General features: G+C 43.2%; 1 long non-coding RNA gene across 1 annotated transcript in view; it reads right to left on the bottom strand.

Annotated features, from left to right (window-relative positions):
• Positions 1 to 224: 224 nt before the first annotated feature.
• Positions 225 to 17,864, bottom strand: part of LOC117203200 (uncharacterized) — a 46,957-nt gene continuing 29,317 nt past the window's right edge. The window contains exon 3 of the long non-coding RNA XR_004485870.2: positions 225 to 408. This is a non-coding gene — a long non-coding RNA (uncharacterized LOC117203200). The remainder of the gene's footprint in view (positions 409 to 17,864) is intronic.

The following is a 17,864-nucleotide window of genomic DNA, read 5'->3' as shown; positions in this document are numbered from 1 at the left end:
GATTATCTTCTGTCATTTCTTCTATTGTTGTCCCTTAACAGCATGAAAGGACTGCATCTGGCCCTTCTTTGTAAACCGCATGCTACCTTGCTTAGGGCTTTAGAATATTAGCATCTCCCCAAAAAAGGAAGAAACAAAAAAACCAAAAACGATGTATTTCATGTTTGGCTATATATACTACAATTGTATCCAGGGGAGAACAACACAATGAAAGAATATTTGCAGTAAAATAGACCAGTATTGTAAATAGGCGACAAACTCAGAAGTTACCCTTTGGGGAAGGAAAGTGAGTCAACAAAACAATTAATTTCCAGAGGTGGTAAAGAGACTTGAAAATAAATACTTGCCTTCTTAAGTTCACCAGGATGTGATTCAATTGGATTGCTCTGCCTGGGGCCTCCTGGAAGGCTGTTAGGAGGAAATGTTGAAAATGAGTCTGATTTAACCACAAGCAGACAAACTGGGGATTTGGAGTGATGGTAAGGTCTTAATGAATCAGACACAACTCTGCCTTCCTCAAGAGTGTGTGACTCTTCCTTTTTCCAAAACGCCACTTAAAGCTCTTGTCCTCCTGGAAGCCATCCCTGGTGGTGATTACTACCACCCCACCCCCACCTGATTCTGATCACATTTTATTTTGAACTCTCTTAGCAATATGGACTCACTGCATGTTGCTTTGAAATTGCTACTGAAGCTTTTTCAAGCGGGTATGTGGGTGTGGGTGTGGGTGTGGATGTGAGTGTGTGTATGTGTGTGTTTGGGAAGGCACGCTTCTTCCCTCCAAAAAATAGCTCCCCACCCACCTGTGACAAAGACCTAAAGCTTGCCTATGATAATTTCTTTGATGACCTTGTTTATGCCAGGCATCTTCTTTCAACATGCCAGTGACAGTAAGCTGTTATCCATCATTAATCTGTTGGTGCCCCTTCCTGCCCTTTGCTGATGATATTCAAAGAGTACTGCTAGCACTGCTTTGGAGAGTTCCACCAAGGAAATTCCAAGGAAATCTTTTGACTACTGATGACTCCAGAAAAGATGCAAAAAGCAAGGTTTTAGGTTGTTGTTTTACTTGTTCCAATGACTTATTAGATTTAGCTAATTACACAGCTTATCAAAATAAAAGATCTTCTGTGTGCCATGTGATGGTCTATCCCATCATTCATGCCTGATTGAATAACATGGTTAAAATCCAAGGAGCTCCTCCTCTAATGAAGTTCCTGCTCTGTCCGTTGCTACGGCAACTTAGGGCCATGGTCCAAGATGACAGCAAATATATTAAATATTGCAGCAAATCCATTTTCTCCCTGCTTTAGTGACCTCAGAGCCAAGACTGTATTTGACAGTGTACAAGTATAGAAGAAGTATTGTGCCTGCGATTTTTTTTCTTTTTCAACATGGAAACCAATCACATTTATATTCACAAGCACAGTGTCATCCATGTAGCAGGCACTGAAAAAATACTTGAGGGAAATTAGTTATACATGATGCATTAACTACACACATATATTGTCGCTTTTTCCTGAGACCCCACCAAAATGACGGTAAAAGAATTAAAAAGGAGTATGTTCACATAGATGAAGAAAATGGGACATGATACCACAGTAAGCAAGTGATTTCTGCTTTTTTTTCAGCTTTTTTTTTCAGATTTTTTAAAATTGTGGTAAAATACACACAACATAAAATTTACTATTTTAGTCATATTTAAGTGTACAGTTCAGTGGCATTTAGTACATTCACATTATTGTGCAACCATCATCACCATCCATCTCCAGAACTTTCTCATCATCCCAAACTGAAACCCTGGAGCCATTAAATAATAATTCCCTATCCCCCCTCCCTCAGCCCATGGTAAACCCTATTCTATTTTTTGTCTCTACATCTTTGACTACCCTAAGTAGCGGAATATAAGTGGAATCAGATAATATTTGTCCTGTTGTCACTGGCTTATTTCACTTAACATAATGTCTTTAAGGCTTAGCCATGTTATAGCATGTGCCAGAATTTCATTCCTTTTTTATCCCCTACAAAATCAGACTATATTTCATTTTCAGCTTTACTGAGGAAAAACTGATACAATCATTCCTTTTTGAGGCTGAATAATATTCCACTGTATGGATATTACTACCCTTTGTTTATCCATTCATCCATCAATGGACATTCTGGCAGTTTCCACCTTTTGGCTATTGTGAATACTGCTGCCATGAACACTGGTGTGCAAATATTTATTCAAGTCCCTGCTTTCAAAACTTTTGTGTATATACCCAGAAGTGGAACTGCTGAATCAAATGGTAATTCTATGTTTAACATTTTTGAGGAAACATTATTTTCCGCAGCAGCTGCACCATTTCACATTCACACCAACAATGTGCAAGGGTTCCAATTTCTCCATATCCACCCCAACACTGTTAGTTTTTGTTTTGGTTTTTTTTTAATAATAAGCCAGCCTAATGGGTATGAAGTGGCATTTCATTGTGGTTTTGATTTGCATTTCCCTGATGGTTGGTGGTGTGCAGCAGCTTTTTATGTGCTTATTGGCATTTATTCTGTTCCTTTTTAAAAGATGGAAAGCGGAGGAATGGTAACATCATAGCAGAGCAAGGGAGGGGGAGTGGGGAAGGGGGTTACAGGTGAGAAGCAAACTGACTGACCCACAAAACCTCTGAAAAATTTGGCCCATGATAAAAGGATGGAACACAGGGCTTCCCTGGTGGCGCAGTGGTTGAGAGTCCGCCTGTCAATGCAGGGGACATGGGTTCGTGACCCGGTCCAGGAAGATCCCACATGCCGCGGAGTGGCTGGGCCTGTGAGCCATGGCTGCTGAGCCTGCACGTCCGGAGCCTGTGCTCCGCAACGGGAGAGGCCACAACAGTGAGAGGCCCACATACTGCAAAAAAAAAAAAAAAAAAGGATTGAACCCAGTAAGGATCAGAGCTGAAAACATCCTCTGCCCCAGAAGCCAAGCAGTTACTCTTTACCCAGGCAGGAGAATGGAAGCTTGATCCCTGGCGGATCTGAACTGGGGAGGCCCTAGATTCCAGTACAACTGGCACAGTAGCCAGCAGGAGTGAGGTAAGGTCTGGAAATAGGGAGACTCAGCGAGAGTGCATCCTGAGCAGTGGGAACCCCAGTCCTCTTCCTCGACTCTGCTCCCCAAATGCAGGCAACGTGTGTTACCCCTAGACAGCAGATGAGAAGATTCTTCTCCTAAGAAACTGAACTGCCCCAGAGGAAGAAAACCATAGATAATAACATCTGGAGTTCCCCTAACAAAACAGCAAGACCCCCACCAAAAACCCAACAGTAAAGGCTTCCACTTGATAAGTTCTGTATGTACACATAGGGCTTACAGTTAGGTCTTTCTTTTGCCTTTTTTAATTGAAATATAGTTGATTTACAGTGTGTCAGTTTCAAGTGTACAGCAAGGTGATTCAGTTATATATATGGAAAAGAATTTTTACATATGTATATATTTATGTATATTTATGTTCTTTTTAAATTTTCCATTATAGGTTATTACAAGATACTAATTTTAGTTCCCTGTGCTATAAGTAGGTCCTTGTTGGTTATCTATTTTATATATAGTAGTGTTTATATTTTGATCCCAAACTCCGAATTTATCCCTCCCCCCTCCAATTAGGTCTTGTGCCTTACTCTAAAATATGAAGTGATAACTAAGGGTTATCAGACACTGGAGGAAAGCCCCCATCATGAAAGACAGAGAGCAAAACAAACCACCCCCGCAAAAAAAAATTGGATCAGCAAGAAACAGATCATGCCAGAAACAGAAGAAAGCTTCAAATAAAAATTACAATTAATACTCCTAGAGAGTTCAGAGAAGATATCACATCCATCAATTTTTTATTTTTCTTTTAATTTTATTTATTTATTTTTGGCTGTGTTGGGTCTTCGTTGCTGTGCGCAGGCTTTCTCTAGCTGCGGCGAGCGGGGGCTACTCTTCATTGCAGTGCGCAGGCTACTCAATGCGATGGCTTCTCTTGTTGCGGATCACGGCCTCTGGGCGCATAGGCTTCAGTAGTTGTGGCTCGCGGGCTCTAGAGAGCAGGCCCAGTAGTTTTGGTGGATGGGCTTAGTTACTCCGTGGCATGTGGGATCTTCCCAGACCAGGGCTCAAACCCGTGTCCCCTGCATTGGCAGGCGGATTCTTAATCACTGCGCCACCAGGGAAGTCCCATCAATTTTTTAAAAGCAGTATATTATCAAAAATAAAAAAAGCCCTTGGAAATCAAAAGTGATCATCAATGTTAAAAAGTTAATAGACAGGTTGGAAGTAATAAAAAGGCAAAATGATGGAAAATAATAAGGATAGTATAAGGATAAAATATTTAGGGAATCATTTGAATTCAACATCCAAATAAGAAAACAGAGGAGGAAAAGATTATCAAAGAAATAATTTAAGAAAAATTTCCTGGAACTGAAGGACCCAAGTCTCCAACTGAAAGCCTAATGAATGAAGAAGGATGAATGCCAAGTTTCAGCATACCAGGGATACAGAGAAGAACTAGAAGTGTCCAGAAAGATAAGTCACATACAAAGAAATAGGATTAAAAATGGCATTGGACTTCTCAAAAATGACCCTAAAAGCTAGAAGACAATGGAACAATGTCTTTAAGGGAAAATAATTTGCAACCTGAATTCTATATGGCCAAACGGCAAATCCAGAGTGAGGGTAGAAAAAAAGACATTTTCAAATAAGCAAGAACTCAAAAAAATATATCTCCCATGTATCATTTCTTAAAAAGCAACAGAAGGAGAAGTGTCACCAAAACCAGGAAGTAAAGAAAGACCTGGGACCCAGGAAACAGGGGTTCCAACATAAAAGAAAAGAGAACTCCCAGAATAATAGTTATTATTTAATTTATCATTACTTTAGGTGAAAGGCATAAAGTAAAACCTGTCTGTACTGGAGGAGGAGGGCTTCAAGGAGGAAAGTTCCAGATAGAGGGGTATACACACCTGAGCATGAAAAACTATTGATAGGACATGAAAGTTCTAATTAGAAAGAAAAGGACAGGTACATAGAAAATAATGCAAGTAAAACAAACAAACAGGGACTTCCCTGGTGGCACACTGGTTAAGAAGCCGCCTGCCAATGCAGGAGACACGGGTTCGAGCCCTGGTCCAGGAAGATCCCACATGCCGCAGAGCAACTAAGCCCGTGAGCCACAACTACTGGGCCTGCGCTCTAGAGCCCGTGAGCCACAACTACTGAGCCTGTGTGCCACAACTACTGAGGCCCACGCTCCTAGAGCCCATGCTCTGCAACAAGAGAAGCCACTGCAATGAGGAGCCTGAGCACCGCAACGAAGAGTAGCCCCCGCTCACCACAACTAGAGAAAGCCTGCGCCCAGCAGTGAAAATGCAACGCAGCCAAAACAAATTAATTAATTAAATAAATAAATTTATTTTTTTAAAAAAAGCAATCAAATATTATCAACTCCAGTAAAAACAAAAATGTATACAAGGAAGGAAATGTAATCACAGTATACTTTTTGGCTTTGCAATGGACAATAATTACATAAACATAATATGATATCAATAAATATTGATTATAGGGGTTTGCAGGAAAAGATAGAAGGCAAGTAACTGACAGACATTTTAATCTCAGATAACACCAAGTCAGTAAGTGATTTCTATAATTGATAAATCAAGAAACAGTATCAGTATTTTATTTTGATATGTAGCAATAAATATCTTGATGGTTGAAATTGAAAACTTTTGGGTAAATGATGGCCTAACGGGTCTTCTCTGACTTAGATTCTTTTTTGTGGAAATAGTGTAGACTCATTCTTTTTTTTTAATTGAAGTATAGTTGATGTACAATATCATATAAGATACAGGTGTACAATATAGTGATTCACAATTGTTAAAAGTTATACTCCATTTATAGTTATTATAAAATACTGACTATACTCCCTGTTTCGTACAGTGCATCCTTGTAGCTTATTTTATACATACTAGTTTGCATCTCTTAATACCCTATCCCTGTATTGCCCCTCCCCCCTTCCCTCTCCCCACTGATAACCACTAGTTTGTTCTCTAAATCTCTGAGTCTGTTTCTTTCTTGTTATATTCACTAGTTTGTGGTATTTTTTAGATTCCACATACAAGTGATATCATACAGTATTTGTCTTTCTCTGTATGACTTATTTCACTTAGCATAATGCCCTCCAAGTTCAACCATGTTGTTGCAAATGTCAAATTTTCATTCTTTTTTATGGCTGAGTAATATTCCATTGTGTGTGCGTGCACACACGCGTGTGTGTGTGTGTATATCACATCTGCTTCATCCATTCATCTGTTGATGGACACTTAGGTTGCTTCCATATCTTGGCTATTGTAAATAATGCTGCTATGAACACTGGGGTGCATGTATATTTTTGAATTAGTGGTTTTGTTTTTTCAGATATATACCCAGAAGGGGAATTGCTGGGTCATATGGTAGTTCTATTTTTAGTTTTTTGAGAAACCTCCATACTGTTTTCCAAAATGGCTGTACCAATTTACATTCCCAACAGCAGTGTACAAGGGTTTCCTTTTCTCCACATCCTCACCAACATTTGTTATTGGTGTTCTTTTTGATGATAGCTATTCTGACAGCTATGAGTTGATATCTCATTGTGGTTTTGATTTGCATTTCCCTGATGATTAGTGATGTTAAGCATCTTTTCATGTGCCTGTTGGCCATCTCCATTTCCTCTTTATTAAAATGTCTATTCAGATATTCTGCCCATGAAAGATACTGAAGACAACACAAACAGATGGAAAGATATATCTTGTTCTTGGATTGGAAGAATTAATATTGTCAGAATGGCCATACTACCCAAGGCAAACTACAGATTCAATGCAATACCTATCAAAACACCAATGGCATTTTTCACAGAACTAGAACAAATAGTTTTAAAATTTGTACGGAAACACAAAACACCCCGAATAGACAAAACAATCTTGAAAAAGAAGAATAGAGTTGGAAGAATCACGCTCCCTGACTTCACACTATACTACAAAGCTACAGTAATCAAAACAGCATGATACTGGCACAAAAACAGACACGTAGCTCAGTGGACACAATAGACAGCCTAGAAATAAACCCATGTACTTACAGTCAATTAATCTATGACAAAGTAAGAAAGTATATACAATGGAGAAAAGACAATCTCTTCAATGAGTTGTGCTGGGAAAACTGGACAGCTACATGCAAAAGAATGAAATTAGAACATTCTCTAACACCATAAACAAAAATAAATTCAAAATGGGTTAAAGACCTAAATGTAAGGCCAGAAACCATAAAACTCCTAGAAGAAAACAGTAAAACATAGGCAGAACACTCTTTGACATAAATCATAGCAATATTTTTTTGGATCTGTCTCCTAAAGCAAAGGAAATAAAAACAAAAATAAACAAATGGGACCTAGTTAAACTTAAAAGCTTTTGCACAGCAAAGGAGACCACTAACAAAATGAAGAGACAACCTACTGAATGAAAGAAAATATTTGCAAATGATATGACCAATAAGAGATTAATATCCAAAATATATAAACAGCTCATACAACTCGACATCAAAAAAACATTCTTTACCAGGTTCCCAGAGTCAGTATGGAAGAATAATAGTTAAGAGTACACATTCTGGATTCAGATGGCCTGAGTGCTCAGCTTGACTCTGCCACTTCTTATTAGCTGGGTGAATTGGGGCAGGTTAATGCACCACTTTGCCTCAGTTTCCCCATATGTAAAATAGGAAACATAACAATACCCACCTGACAGGATTATTGTGAGAATTAAATAATGCACGTAAAGCACTTAGCATTCTTCCGGGCACACTGTACACATTCATAAAGTGTTAGTGATCATTACTATCATCCCCTAGTATGATTCTATCAGGATATGCCACCCCCGCCATCTTTCAGTGCCCTTCCGAAAAGGTCACTATGATAGAGTGACAGGTGAAAGACACAGAACAGGTAAGTGGAATTCAGCTCCTACTCCTCAGTTAGAAATAGCTAAGTCCTAAATGCAAAGCTCTACAGGCTTGGTGTCTTCCTCCACCTTGTTCTTTCCTGCTTGGGACAAGAACTGAAGACAATTTGGAGTAATACTATAAGGAGCAGTTAACAACAGGAGCCTGAAGTCAGACAGACCAGGTCAAATACTTGCTTCCCACCTATTAATCACATGAGCAGAGGCTACCTGACTCTATGGGCTGAATTGTGTCCCCTCAAAATTTGTTTGTTGCAGTCCTAACCCTCAGTACCTCAGAATGTGACTGTATTTGGAGACAGGCGATGAAGTGTGATGAAGGTAAAATGAGGTGATGAAGGTAAAATGAGGTCATGTGGGAGGCCCTAATCCTATAGGACTGTTGTCCTTCTAAAAAGAGGAGATCAGGACACAGACACACACAGAAGAAAGACCATGTGAGGACACAGGGAGAAGACAGCCATCTACAAGCCAAGGAGGGAGGCATCGGAAGAAACCAACACTGCCAACACCTTATCTCGAGCGTCCAGCCTCCAGAACTGTAGGAAATAAATTTCCGTTGTTTAAGCCACTCAGTCTGTGGTAGCTTTTTATGGCAGCCCAAGGTGACTGACACACCTGATCTCAGTTTTCTAGAAGGTAAAATAGGAATATACCTCATGAGCTAATTGTGAGGATTAAAATGTGTAGAAAAGTTCTTACGACAGTGCTTGGCATACAATATGTGCTTAATAAATTGTAGGCTAGTATGATTATTGTGTTATTATTATTATTATTAAAACACAATTGGGACTTCCCTTGTGGCACAGTGGATAAGACTCCGTGATCCCAAAGCAGGGGGCCCAGGTTCCAGCCCTGGTCAGGGAATTAGATCCCACATGCCTGCCACAACTAAGAGTTCATATGCCACAACTAAGGAGCTGGCAAGCTGCAACTAAGGAGTCCGCCTGCCACAACTAAGGAGCCCACGTGCCACAACTAAAGAGTCAGCAAGCCACAACCAAGGAGCCCTGGAGCCACAACTAAGGAACCCGCCTGCTGCAACAAAGACCCAGTGCAACCAAATTAATTAATTAATAATTTTAAAAACACAATTACTCTGATCTTTCCACAGTAACAGAAGAAAAGAGAGATGCTGAATGACCAATTCAGCCAAAATTGTTGAAGCTGTTACAGTGACTTCATAATTCACCTTCATGTCTTTAGTCTTGCCCTCTTCAATCCACCTCCACAGTGCTGCCAGAACATTCTTTCTAGAATAAAAATCTGGCTCTGATATCCAGTAGCCAAAAATGGCCTCAAACAATTCCTCCCTTCCCTCCCTATATGTGTGTGCCTCTCCTCCTACCAGAGGTGGGCCCCATGTCCCCTCCCTGTGAATCTGGGCTGTGCCTGTGACCACTTTGACTAGAATAATACTACAGAGGGGCTTCCCTGGTGACGCAGTGGGTGGGAGTTCGCCTGCCGATGCAGGGGACGTGGGTTCGTGCCCCGGTCCAGGAAGATCCCACATGCCGCGGAGCAGCTGGGCCCATGAGCCATGGCCGCTGAGCCTGTGCGTCCGGACCCTGTGCTCCGCAACAGGAGAGGCCACAACAGTGAGAGGCCCGTGTACCGCAAAAAAAAAAAAAAAAAAAAAGAATACTACAGAGGAAACAACATCTTGGGACTTCCAAGTCCTCACATTAAAAAGGCCTGGCAGCTACTGAGCCACCAAGAAGAACAGGCTACTCTGCAAGAGAAAGTGGTCATGGGCAAAGGCCCAGATAGAAGAAGAGAGAGGAGAGAGGCTACATGGAGGAACATCGAGGTGGCAGACATCCAGCCCCTCCTCACTGCTACTGCATGAGAGAGTCCAAGCCAGACCAGCAGAGGAACCACCCAGCTGAGCCCCAGCCAACCCACGAAATCATGAAATATAATAAAGTGCATTGGTTAAGCCAGTCACTTTGGGGCGGTTTTCTATGCAGCAAAAGGTAACTGAGACACTGATCATGACACTGCTCTACTTCAAAATCCTTGGATCTCATAACCAAATTTCCATCACCTTCCCAAGCTGTGTGGCTGGGGCAAGTTACATAATCTCTCTGTGCATCATTTTTACCATCTATAAAGTAGAAGTAATAACAATAATACCTTCCTCAAAGGATTGCCCTGAACATGAAGAAACAATATACATAAGACACTTGGAACAGTATGGCATACAATAAGTGCTCAATATGAGTTAACCATCATCATTAGATGCCATATATTATGACATATAATAATGGTTAATATGAGTTAACCATCATCATTATCCTCCTCCTCATTCTTACTTTTTTTATTTTTTATTTTTTTGGCTGCATTTGGGTCTTCATTGCTGCGCGCGGCTTTTTTCTCTAGTTGTGGTGAGCGGGAGCTCCTCTTCATTGTGGTGCGTGGGCTTCTCACGGCGGTGGCTTCTCTTGTTGCAGAACACGGGTTCTAGGTGTGCCAGGCTTCAGTAGTTGCAGCGCATGGGCTCAGTAGTTGTGGTACACAGGTTCTAGGGCACACGGGCTTCAGTAGCTGTGGCTCGCGGGCTCTAGAGCGCAGGCTCAGTAGTTGTGGCGCACGGGCTTAGCTGCTCCGCGGGGTGTGGGATCTTCCTGGGCCAGGGATCGAACCCATGCCCACTGCATTGGCAGGAAGATTCTTAACCACTGCACCACCACGGAAGTCCCACCCTCGTTAGTCTTGCCTCACCCTCCTCCAGGCTGCTCCCTAACCACTCCCCATTTGCACTCTAGGACACGGTCACACTAGAATACTTTTTTCAGCCAACACGTCACACTTCACAACTCTTGACCTTTGTATATTCCATTCCTTCTGCCTGGAATGTTGTTCACCTGCCTTGCCTGCCTGGAAAATTGCCATGTCCTCCTATGAAGCCTTCTTGGATCTCCAGTCAGTGAAGCACCTGCCCTGTGCCCCTCAGAGAACCTAGTGCTTATCTCTGTGGAAGGGCTTCCCATACTCTGCCACCTGTGTGGCCCTGTCCATCTCCCCAGCTGGACTCTGAATGAGTCCTTCCTTTAAGGACAGAGCCCATGCTTGATTCATGTGCCAGCAGAGCATGGCTCATAGTAAGCTTTTAATACATGTTTCCAGAAGAGAAGGAGCCGGTTTTTAGAACACTGGTTCTCAACAAGAGTGGGGAGCAGGAAGGGGGACATTTGGCAATGCCTGGAGACATTTTTCGTTGTCACACAACTGGGAGAGTGCTACTGGCATCTAGTGGGTAGAGGCCCAAGATGCTGCTAAACACGGGACAGCCCCTGAGACAAGGAATTATCCAGCCCCAAACGCCACTAGTGCTGAGGTTGAGAAAGCCTGTTTTACAGGATCATCACCTATGAGAGAGAGAGAGCGAGCACTGAATGCACACATACTCAGTGGCCTAGATGCACATTCCCACCCTGTCCCAGCTCAGCCCTCTCTCAGCACCTCTGGGAGCTGTGGGTACCAGGAAAGGTACCAAGGATAAGTAAGGGCTTAAATCTGGGTACCTTCCTTCCTGCTCAACGAGATCCTGACCAAGAACCTTCTCTTGTCAGGATACTTTTCTCCGCATCCTATGGTCCCTTCCAGCCCTGACTGACGTTCTATGATTCTGTAATTATAGGTTGGTGCCTGCTGCTTCTTTCTTGGCTAAAAGATGTCAACACTGCAGGCTCTCTCACATGCCAAGAGAGGAAAAATCCCAGATAGGCTGGCCTGAGTCACTGAGAGCTCGTGTTACATCTGGATCACCCAGAACTCAGTGAATTCATGTGCCTGAGATGCAGGCAACCCACCCTGCCCAGGTAAGGGGTCTGCAGGCTGCAGAAGAAACAGGAGGCTGGGAAGGTGGCCCTTGAAGACTGTGTGGCTAACTCAGCTCTAATCTGAAGAGGGCTCTTTGTTTGTCGGTCAAAGTATGCTGTGTCTTTACCAGGAAGCAGGGAGACATCTGTGAAATCTGCTCCTTTGTCCCGAAGGATAAGAGTGGTAGGAGGGAGACGCAAGAGGGAAGAGATATGGGAACATATGTATATATATAACTGATTCATTTTGTTGTAAACCAGAAACTAACACACCATTGTAAAGCAATCATACTCCAATAAAGATGTTAAAAAAAAAAAAAAAAAGAGTGGTAGGAAACCTCACCCTGCAGGATTGCTTCTGAGAGAGATAGGTCCTGCAGAGAGGCGTGAGCAAAGCGGATGCTGGGGCTCCTCCGGGGGCTTGATTTTATTGTTTTTAATTGGCTTCAAGAGGAGGTCAGACGGTGTAGTGGTAAAAAGCCTCAGCTTTGACATCACACAGGCCTGAGTGTGAGTCCAGGTCTGTCACTTTCTGTGTGAGTCTGGTAAATGCCTTAGTCTTGACTAAGCAACTCTGAGTTGAGAACAATAATAGTATCCACGGGTTGTTCTGTGGATTAACTGATATAATGAAATCACAGGTTTAGCATACTGCACAGCCTAACTGCAAGTAGATGGCACTTGTTATTATGAAAGGATACTACAGACGCGTGAATAGCTGGGGAGTGTGATGAATCATACTGAAACTCTCACATCAACGCATATCCAGGTAGGATGCTGGTGAGTTATAATACTGAGAACTAACACTTTTATAGCTCTTACCGTGTGCTTACAACTGTTCCAAGTGCTTTGCACATATTAACTCGATCCTCACAAAGACCCTGCGGGATGGGTATTTTATAGCTCCTGTTTTATAGATGGGACAATGAGATGCAGGACTGGTAAGGGGAGGACAAGGGTTTGGACAAAGGCAGTTTAGTTCCTGGATCCCTGCCCTTAGCAGTGCACACACTACCCTGAATGACGCCAGAGAATGGTAAGAAATGGGGAGGGCTCCCCAACCTGCCACAGCACCTGCCCTGCTCCCAAACACCTTCTCTACCCCCAGACAGCTGAGCTCTGCAAACGCCCAGCAGGGAAGCACCTAGCTCTGCAAGGGACAGTCCAGAAGTGGCTGCAGGGACGTGGGCAAGGGATGACACAAGGAGGCAGGAAGCAAATGAGATTTGGAAAGGGGAAACTGGGACTCCATCTCAGCATCACCTGGTGACCATGGGTGAATCTGGGCCCAGATACATACATTCTCAGAGCTTTGTTTCTGTCCCTCTGAGAGAAGGGCTTAGACATGATCAAAATCCCTGCTAGCTCTAGAATGCTAGGTTCTTCTAGTTAGAAAAGGCTGCTGCTGGATCCTTGGCCAGATCCTATCCCGGGCGAAGAGCGTCCCCTGGCGGGAAGTTCCAAGAATGTCCCAGAGCATTGGGTCGGGACTCCGAAAACCTGGTTCCTAGGGGCCGCTCTGCCCACATTCAGCTGTGTGGTCCCTGGCGAGGTGCTTCACCTCTCTTAATCTCAGAATTCTGATCAGTAAAATGACACATAAAAAACTAGCAACAGTGATAATATTTATAATAGCTAAGACTTTTTCCCCCCACATTTTTTCACCACTTTATTTTGAAATAGTAATGGGTTATAAACCAAGGTGAATGATAAATTTTAGAAGTGATGTATTTGTTCTGGGCACTCTAATAAGTTATAACGTTGCCTCTATTTTTCCTACATATATTTTTGTCCTTCATGGGTTTTTTTGTTTGCTTGGTTTTTTTGTTTGTTTGTTTGTGTTTTTTTTGCGGTACGCGGGCCTCTCACGGTTGTGGCCTCTCCCATTGCGGAGCACAGGCTCTGGACGCGCAGGCTCAGCGGCCATGGCTCACGAGCCCAGCCGCTCCGCAGCATGTGGGATCCTCCCGGACGGGGGCACGAATCCGTGTCCCCTGCATCGGCAGGCAGACTCTCAATCACTGTGCCACCAGGGAAGCCCTGTTTGCTTGTTTTGATTTCAGTTTGGGGGAATTTATTTAATTGCGATATGAACAATTTCTTACCACAAGAAGAATTTAATTGTGGTGAGATCTATTCTCTAAACAGGTTTTCAACTGTACAACACAGTGTTGTTAACTATAGGGGCTATGTTGTCTAGAACTTATTCATCTTGCATAACTGAAATTTTATACCCACTGATTTAGCCAAGACTTTTTGAGCATTTATGACGTGATAGGCCCTGTTCTAATATTATATATATTTACTTAATTCTCCACATAACCACATAAGAAAGTTCAGAAGGACTGCACAGCTTACTACATTAATCCACAAGAGACTACACCAATTAGAAAAGTCTACAATAATGACATTTGTAAGGTGATTTACATTTGATAAACATGACCCCATTGATCCACACAACCACCCCTGAGATCAACGTTGTCATACTCGTTTACAGCAGGGAGACAGAAGATCACTCAGTCAACAAATATTTGCCTACGTGTGCGGAGCCCTGCGCCAGGCCCTGGGGGAGAACAGGAGCAGGGCGCTCACGGGCCACGTCCCCTCAGCATCCTCTGTCTGGCAGGAAAGGGAGACATTCATCCTGTACTCGTGGGATGAGTTTGCTCTGTGGAAAACTCTAGGAGCCATAGGAGCTTCACTTGGTCTGGGAGGGGAGCAATGGCAAGAACCATTCCACCCACGGTCACATGCCCCCAAGTTTTGTGTGTTGCCTCATCATGGGACCCGGCACACTGTTTACAGACCTGTTTGTCCACCCCTGGCTTCCGAGTTAGTATCTGAGCCCCTTAGGAAGAGTGCCTGTGTCCTAATCACCTTCATAAACCCACCACCCAGCAGAGGGGCTGGCATATGGTGGCTGCTCAATAAATATTTGCCCAGCGAAAGCCCAACTCCTCTTCCATGCCCACACGCCCTCCCTCCTTTCGTTCCCTGGGCCTTCCTCTCCTTCACAATAATCCACAGAGATTAGGACAGTGGCTTCCTAGCCCAGGCCCTGACCATAATTCTCCAACCCACAGGAGTTACACAATGTTAACTATTCCAAGTATAATGGAATAAAAGTGTTGGGGGAGGCGGGCAGGGGGAGGGGCCAACAGTTTTCAGACACTTACTCTGTGCTGAGCTTTCTATCTTTATTACCGTAAATCTCATAACAAGCCTGGGAGGTAGGTAGTAAGTGGCAGGGCTGGGATTTGCATGCGGGCAGCCTGGCTCCACACTCCTGTACTCATGTTCACCACATTCTGCTGCCCCATCACTCTTTCCTCTAAGCTTCAGTGAGTGGCCTGTGCTATTCTCAGCCAAGGACAGACCTCAAAGATGGTCATTCAGACTTCTTCCCTTCCACACTCCAACCTTCCTAGAATCAGAAGATTCTTCTGGAAGCTCCAGGCTCACTTTCTGAAGGCTACAAAGCATCTTCCCAGGATTTCCCACTTCCAGTTTCTAGCCTCTTGTTCCTGAAGACACCCTGAAGGACACATGGATATAGGTACAGTCCACTGGGTTGAACCAACCAAAGAAATTGACACCTGAAAGATATCATTCTCTACCTGCTCACCTGGGTAATAAAATCAGTGAGGATAATAACAATAGAAACAACAATGTGTATCCTTGACTGAGCTCTTAGTTGGTGCTGGCCTTCAGCTGCGCCCTTGTCAAATTTCATCTCATTTAATCCTCACAACAACCTTCAGAGGTATGTACTACTTGATTTCCATCAGGTAAGCTTCTTGAGAACAGAGCTATATTGGTTTGGGCCTTCCAGGAAGCTGACAGCAAGACAGAATTAGACATGCAAGAGACTTATTGGGAGACACATCTCTGAAGGATAAAGGGGAAGGAGAAGGGGGAGGCAGGAAAGCCTCTGACCCTGATCAGGTCTGACACCCACGGAGAGAGAGGGGGACAGAAGGATTGGGCAAGAAGAGCCCAGGCTGCAGTGGCCTACACCCTCATTGCAGCCTCAGCATTAACAGGGTGGTGCAGTGGAGGGAGGCTAAAGTTAGCTTCTTTGCAGCTCTTAAGAGTTTCTCTCCTAAAGTTGCTCTGAACAGCGTGATCCCATGGCTGTCACAGAAAACTGTGTTCCCTGCTGACTCCCCAGCACCTAGAATAGTGCCTAACCCAATGCATTCAATAAATACTTATTGAATCTACCTGTTACTTGAATGAATCCCCTTTTATGTATAAGGAGACTTAACTGCAGAAAAGTTGAGTGACTTGCCCGCGGTCACACAGCTGGTAGGTTGTCCGGCCCAGATTTCAGTCCTGGTTTTCCCACTCCAAAGCCCACACACTTAAGGCTGTGTTTCTCTGTAACCTGGCTTCCCCACCTCCCTCCTCTTTCCCTGCACTGAGCATCAAAACATTGCTTGGGGGTAATATCAGGATTTTTTTTCTTGCCTTTATTCACTCAGTCAATCACTCATTCATTCATTCAGCAAATATTTCTCAGGTACTGCACAGGATGGGAAAGGTCCCTCCCTTGAGAAGCTCACAGCCCAGGGTAGGGCGGCAGTCACATAACAAAGGATTAGTGTGCGATGTGACAGGGTTACAGTGGCAGGGCACTGCCCAGAGTTGAGTCTCAGGATGTGGTGGGTCAAGAAGTGGAGCAGAAGCCCACCTAGGCCCAGCTAGCTTCTATCGCTGCCTGCCTCACATGCCACCCACACTGCCAGCCAGGGCACAGAACTTCTGGAGGGAGCTTCACCTCCGAACACCCAGGTCAGCCAGGGGTCTTTGGGGCTGGAAATGCTGATAGTATGAAATCACTTTAAGGAGGGAATGGTAGCAAGCCTGGTAACCATGTTTACACAGAACTGAACTCAAAAATACAGAGGGAAATGGCCAGCCTAGGAACCCACCACACATCTATTGAGGTGATGTTTTAGTCAATCAAATGTAGGCTACATTTAATGAAAAGATTGAATAAGGCCTTTAAAAGTCTATCATACATTACTTGAAAACCACTTAGAAACTCCTGTTAGAGGTCCTAAACAAAACAGATGTCAATGATCAAAACTGACAAGACAAAAAAAAAAAATCCTACAAAGATAGTATCTTCAGCAAAGTAGAAAAATATGTCCCAGAGAAAACAGGAAAACCCCAGGGGTGGAGCTGAAATCAGAGAATCAAAAAATTATGTAATCCGTTACAAAAATCGCAAACAACCTAAATATCCAGCATTGTGGGACTCAACAAATGTGAAGCTCACAAAATGGGATTTAAAAAAATCAGGTTACAGCCCAACTCCGTTTATTGCATCATGTACGTATATTCACTGAGGGACGTCTGAAGGCTGTTAATGAAAATGTTACCAGTGGTGCCCTCAGGATGGTGGAATTTCACGAGATTTTTATGCTCTTCTTTCCAGTCGTCTGTGTGTTCAGATATTTTTAAACAAGCATAGATCATTTTAAAAACAAGAAAATGTATAAAGTTATTTTTACTTTGAAAACCAAAATAATCAGAAAAGCACTGAAATGATTCCAAACGCTATGGACAATGAGGAGATAAAAGGAAGATGACAGTCCAGGGAAGACCACCTAAAAGACCTTTTTATGAACATATTAAAAAGGAAGCAGTTTTCACAGAGAGCCGACTGTTAAATGAGACTCAATAAGTAGACTTCAGGGTCCTCTCCAGAATGTCTTTAATGCCTGTGATACCACATGCCTGGCACATGACAGGTGGTCAGCAAATATTTTTTGCATGAATCAATGAACAATCATTTTGGTAGCTATCTGCTCCTTGTAATTTTATCTCTATTCCTTTCAAATTTGGGTGAATTCAAATGGATTCACCAGATCTTATTTCCTTTTATTTACAGTGTCAGTGGTAACTCCAAAATTTATACATAGGTGCAGCTGAAAAGGAAGCAGTCTAGCTGGAGATTCATCCTGGAGGCTTGTCTTGAAACTGTGTACACGGTACCTTAAATATGACTGAGAAGATGCCAACTGTTCACATCTAAGA

The sequence above is a fragment of the Orcinus orca genome, chromosome 10 (assembly GCF_937001465.1).
Source record: "Orcinus orca chromosome 10, mOrcOrc1.1, whole genome shotgun sequence".
Taxonomy (NCBI): Eukaryota; Metazoa; Chordata; class Mammalia; order Artiodactyla; family Delphinidae; genus Orcinus; species Orcinus orca.
Note: the sequence above shows the minus strand (reverse complement) of the source record. Positions and strands in the feature narration are given on the sequence as shown.